Below are 6063 nucleotides of genomic sequence, written 5' to 3'. Positions count from 1 at the left end.
AATGTTGGCTTGCTGCTGGCGAGGAAGCCCTGGCTTGGGGTTTGACACCAGAAAAAGACTGCCAGAATAATATGGGGACAGGGGGCCTCACAGAGCTTATTATTATTGCTGTTCTTTGCATTTCCTTTTTCTTCTTATTTTTTTAAAGCGATCTCAGATTGTTTAGATTTTTTGTTTGTTTTTTGTTTTTTGTTTCTTTAGTAGGCTCTGCATTCAGGAGGAGCCTAACACAGGGCTTGAACTCACGACCCTGAGATTGAGACCTGAGATGAGATGGAGAATCGGATACTAAACCAACTGAGCCACCCAGGTGCCCGTGTGTGTGTGTGTGTGTGTGTGTGTGTGTGTGGTGTGTGTGTGTGTGTGTATACACACATATATATTTTTTTAATAAACCATCTCAGGTATTTAAAAAATGATATCAAGCCCCCAGACTACACAACCCAAGTGCCTCCCAAAAGGTGAATGCATAAACATATTCTTCTCTACCCTTCTCTACTATGGATACATCTCAGGAATAAAAAGATGTATTCTATCAACACGCATGACCTATATGAATCGTAGGACCACTGTGCTAAGTGAAGGAAACCAGCTGCCGGAAGGGCTCACTCTGTGTGATCCCATGTCTGAAACTCTAGAAAAGAGAAATCTAATCTGTCGTGATAGAAAGCAAATCAGCCGTTGCCAGGAACTGGGTGGAGGCAGACTGACTACAAAGGGCATGGAGAAAATTTCGTGGGCGACGGAAATATTCTGTATCTTACTGGGTGGTGGTTCCGTGGTTGTAGTCACTGGTCAAAATTCATTGAACTGTACACTTAAAATGGGTGCATTTCATCATACCTAAGTTGTACCCATATGAAGTTGTTCTTTTTCTTAAGATTTTATTTATTTATTTGACAGAGAGTAAGCACAAGCAGGGGGAGCAGCAGGCAGAAGGAAAAGCAGGCTCCCCACTGAGTAGACAGCCTGACATGGGGCTCGATCCCAGGACCCCCGGGATCAGGACCTGAGCAGACGCTTAACCAACTGAGCCACCGAGGTGCCCCAATAAAGTTGATTTTAAACACAGTAATATAACAGGATCCCACATAACCACCATTCCATTTAGAAAATAAAACATGAGAAAGAAAATTGCACTCGGTGTGTACCCATCCCCAATTCCTTCCTTTCTCCTTTCCCCCGAATATGATGTGGCCTTTATATTTTTACTACATGGATGCACTTTCCTGAATATGACATATATTTTTCTCATGTGTCTTTGTGCCTTTACTGCATCGTGTATATTACTAAACCAGTATTTTTCAAACGTCAGGTTGCAACTCTTTGGTAGATTTTAAAATCAATTTAAGGGGCCACACCAGCATTTTTATTTCATTTGCTAAAGATTCATTTGTTTATTTGAGAGAGAAAGAGAGAGAAATGAGGAGAGGGGCAGAGGGAGAGAGAGAATCCCAGGCAGACTCCCTGATGAGCATGGAGCCTGACTCGGGGCTGGACCTGGGATTCGATCTCACAGTACTGAGATCATGATCTGAGATGAAATCAAGAGTCAGAAAAGAAGCTCAACCAACTGAGCCACCCGGGCACCCCACCCAACTAGCATTTTAAAAATTAGGATGCGGGGTGCCTGGGTGGCTCAGTCAGTTAAACATCTGCCTTCGGCTCAGGTAATGATCCCACGGTCCTGGAACCAAGCCTCAAATCAGGCTCCCTGCTCAGCGGAAAGCCGGCTTCTCCTTCTCCCTTTCCCTTCTGCTCCCCCTGCTTCTGCTCTCTGTGTGTCAAATAAATAAATAAAATCTTCTGGGGCACCTGGGTGGTTCAGTGGGTTAAGCCGCTGCCTTTGGCTCAGGTCGTGATCCCAGGATCCTGGGATGGAGTCCCGCATTGGGCTCTCTGCTTTGGTGGGGAGACTGCTTCCCACCTGCCTCTCTGCCGACTTGTGCTCTCTGTCTGTCAAATGAATAAATAAAATCTTTAAAAACTTTTTTAAATAAATAAATAAAATCTTTTAAAGAATTAGGATAGACTAGGGTAAGATAAGATTAAAAAAATAATAAGTGTGTTATCACATATAGTAAAGTCAGTATTGTCTTCTGAAACTTTTGCCCTGGTTTTCTTTTTTTTTAAAGATTTTATTTATTTATTTGGCAGAGAGAGAGAGAGAGAGAGATCACAAGTAGGCAGAGAGGCAGGCGGGGGGATGGGGAAGCAGGCTCCCTGCCGAGCAGAGAGCCCGACGTGGGGCTCCATCCCAGGACCCTGAGATCATGACCTGAGCCGAAGGCAGAGGCTTAACCCTCTGAGCCACCCAAGCGCCCCATTGCCCCCATTTTATATCTGTGTGTATGTGTACTGGATGGGAACATAAGATACCTTTCTTACAGCACAATGTGGCCCCAAAAAAGTCTGAAAAATACTGTCCTAAATATACAATACTGTTTTGTCATTTTATACTTTTATGTAAATAGTCTCCTACAGCACTCATCCTTCCCCAACTGGCTTTTGCTCCCCTGGACATGAGCTTCCAGATATACCCATATTGCTCCCTGTAGCTTGCTCTCATTCATTTCCAGCACTGCAAAAACATGCCTGAGTTATCTTTCCACCCTCCCATTGGATTTTTTTTCTTTTGCCAAATGGGACATTCAAAAAATAGCTATCTGTCACTATCGCCACCATTTCATACTGGGAACGACATTTTAATATAAATAAAGCTGGAAAGCCCTACCCTGGGAATCAAAGGCAATCTTTTAAATTGAATAAATCTGGCTTTATGAAAATGCATTCCATTAGCCCCTGGGAGTTAAGATTGTTGTTTTTCTTCCTTGTTGACCATTCGCTTGTTCACATGTTGTTGTAAACTAGGAAAAAACATAGTCATCCACATACACAACAGTCTTGGGCCAGCGACTTCTGGGGAGGAGAAGAATGGAGTAGAATGGAGCCAGGGTTCCAAAGGAGCCTCAGCTATAATGTCTCATTTCCTTTGTTACCTAAAAACAAGTCTGAGTCAGACATGACCAAATGCTAACATTTGTTAATTCTGGAGCAGGAACAGGGTCATCCAAGCTTTGCTCTGAACTTTAAATAGTTCACCAAAAAATTTTTAAAGAATAAACATTTTTAAAGAATAAAAAATTTTTCAAAAATTATCACCAAATTGTACTTGCTCTAGTTTCAAGTTTTAGTTTTAAGTCATTCGTTGAAAATATTTCGTCATCGGGGTGCCTGGGTGGCTCAGTTGGTGAAGCGTCTGACTCCTGATTTTGGCTCAGGTCATGATTTCAGGGTCGTGGGGTCGATCCCATAGCAAGCTCCACACTGGGCATGGAGACTGCTGCTCGGGGTTCTCTCTCTCCCTCTCCCTCTGTCCCTACCCCCCAGCTCCCTGCTGTCTTTCAAAAAAAAAAAATTTCATCACCAACCAGAGTTAGGAAATGTACCTTACATTTAAAACAGGTAAAAGACAGTTTGGTCTTCATGGTTTAAAATCCAGAACTGCTAGCTTGTCTGTTTACTCTGTGATCTTGGGAAAGTCATTTAACTTTCCTGGGCCTCATGTACCCCCATCTGAAAAAAAAAGGGGGCTGTGACAACCCAAATACCCATCCATGGATGAGTGGATAAACAAAAGGGGGCGTATCCATATACAATGGAATATTGTATTGATTACAAATTGATTACAAATTGATTACAAAAAGGAATGAAGTACTGATACCTGCTAATGTCAGTGAACGCCGGAAACATCATGCTCAGTGAAAGAAGCCAGACACAAAAGGTCACAGAGTATTGGATTCCACTTAGATGACATGTCCATGATAGGCAAATACAGGGAGACAGGAAACAGACTGGTGAGAGGCAGGAGTTGGGAGGAAGGAGGAATAGGGAGTAACTGCTAACAGGTTTGGGGTTTCTTTTTGAGGTGATGAAAATGTTTTGGAACTAGATAGAGGTGATGTTTGCACAAAAGGCCATTGAATTGTATACTTTATTTTTTTAAGGGGCGCCTGGGTGGCTCAGTGGGTTAAGCCTCTGCCTTTGGCTTGGTTCATGATCCCAGGGTCCTGGGATCGAGCCCCACATCAGGCTCTCTGCTCGGCTGGAAGCCTGCTTCCCCCCTCTCTCTGCCTGCCTCTCTGCCGACTTGTGATCTCTCTCTCTCTCTCTACCAAATCTTTTCTAAAAGATTTTATTTACTTATTTTGAGAGAAGAGAAAAATGCCTATAAGAGCATGAGGGGATGCGCGGGAAGACAGAGGCAGAGAAAGAGAGGGAGAGAGAGAATCTCCAGCAGACTCCGAGCTGAGTGTGAAGCCATATGTGGGGTTCAATCTCATGACCCTGAGATCATATCCTGAGCCAAAATTAAAAGTTGGATGCTTGACTGACTGAGCCACCCCTGAATGGTATACTTCAAAATGGTTCATTTTATGAGAACTTTACCTCAAGTTGTAAAGGGGGAGGTCTGTGCCTCCTAGCGTTACTGAGGATAAAAGTACACATGAACACATAGAAGAGGGTCCCAGCACTGTCTGGCTGGGAAGCACCATCATTGCTCAAAGGGCCATCTCTCCCTCATGGGGGGAGGCGGGGCGGGGCTTATGTTTCACCCACAAAGTCAAGCTAGCGACCTGCCCAAAGCCACACAGTGAATCACCTGTGTGGACTTTGCACTAGAGTTTGGCTTTTCCAATCTGTGAGTCCAGAACAAGTTCACTCCATTCTGCTTCTCCAGCTTGATAGTAGAATGGCATTTTACTATTTGTAGAATATTTTTCCCCTGGTGATTTTCTAACAGCTTTTCTTCAGAGGTTCAGCATGGCAGAATGGTTAGAGACTGTGGCCCCTGGACTCGGACAAATCTGGGTTCAAATCCAGGCTCTGTCTCTTCTCAGCTGTGTGCCTTTGGATAGTCCTCTAACCTCTCTGGCCCTTGATTTCTCCAGGTATAAAATGGAAATAATGACTTATCCTATGTATTAAGTGGGAACGAATCGAAAAGATAGATATATATAAAGCAAGAGTCAGGTTAATGCCTAACACATAGTAAATTATCAGTAAATGATGGCTGTTGGGGCGCCTGGGTGGCTCAGTGGGTTAAAGCCTTTGCCTTTGGCTCAGGTCATGATCTCAGGGTCCTGGGATCGAGCCCCGCATCGGGCTCTCTGCTCGGCGGGGAGTCTGCTTCCTCCTCCCTCTCTGCCTGCCTCTCTGCCTGCTTGTGATCTCTCTCTTTCTCTCTGTCAAATAAATAAATAAAGTCTTTTAAAAAAAATGATGGCTGTTAATAGTGAAAAGAAGCTACTCAGACAAAGCACTGAACACATAGGGTTAAAGGTGACAGAAGAACAAAACAACTTCAAAGCCACTTTGTCACAGGCCCCAAATGCTTGAAAGCAGTGGTCCCTGACAGGGGGATGGGAGAGGGAGTGATTTTGACTTTGCAGGAGACGTGCAGTGGTATCTGGAGATATTCCTAAATGTCACTCTTGGGGAGGGGGTGTGTTCCCGGCGTCTAACAGGTAAACCTCAGGGATGCTGCTAAACATCCTACAATACATAGGGCAGCCCCCCTCCAGCAGACAACCATCTGCCCCAAGGTGTCAACAACGCCCAGGTTGTGAGACCCTGCTCTCGCGTGAGCCTTCCATTGCCAGACTTAGTTCCAAATGATGGGGCAATCCGCTCTCCAGATACTGGGAGAGCTTGCACAGTGAGTCATTTTGTGAAGCTAAGGAACTTTAAGCAAGGTGATAATCATGATAATTTCTCTGTTGAGTAAGTCTGGATGGAAGTGCGTTTGAGGCCTTCTCTAAGAGAGACACACCCAACATCAACATAAACTCCATGAGGCCAGGTGATGAACATTGGGGAGGGTATGTGCTTTGGTGAGAAAATCAATTAAAAAAATAATAATAAATAAATAAATAAACTCCATGAGGGCCGATGATGGTTCAAGAGATTTTGAAAGACCCATGTAAATCCTCCTTGTCAGAGACCTATGGGAACATCCCAAAGAATCTGGTCTCCTTAATTGTCCCTGGGAGGCCATGAAGA

Source organism: Lutra lutra, chromosome 12 (assembly GCF_902655055.1).
Source record: "Lutra lutra chromosome 12, mLutLut1.2, whole genome shotgun sequence".
Classification (NCBI taxonomy): Eukaryota; Metazoa; Chordata; class Mammalia; order Carnivora; family Mustelidae; genus Lutra; species Lutra lutra.
This window is presented reverse-complemented; position numbering follows the sequence as displayed.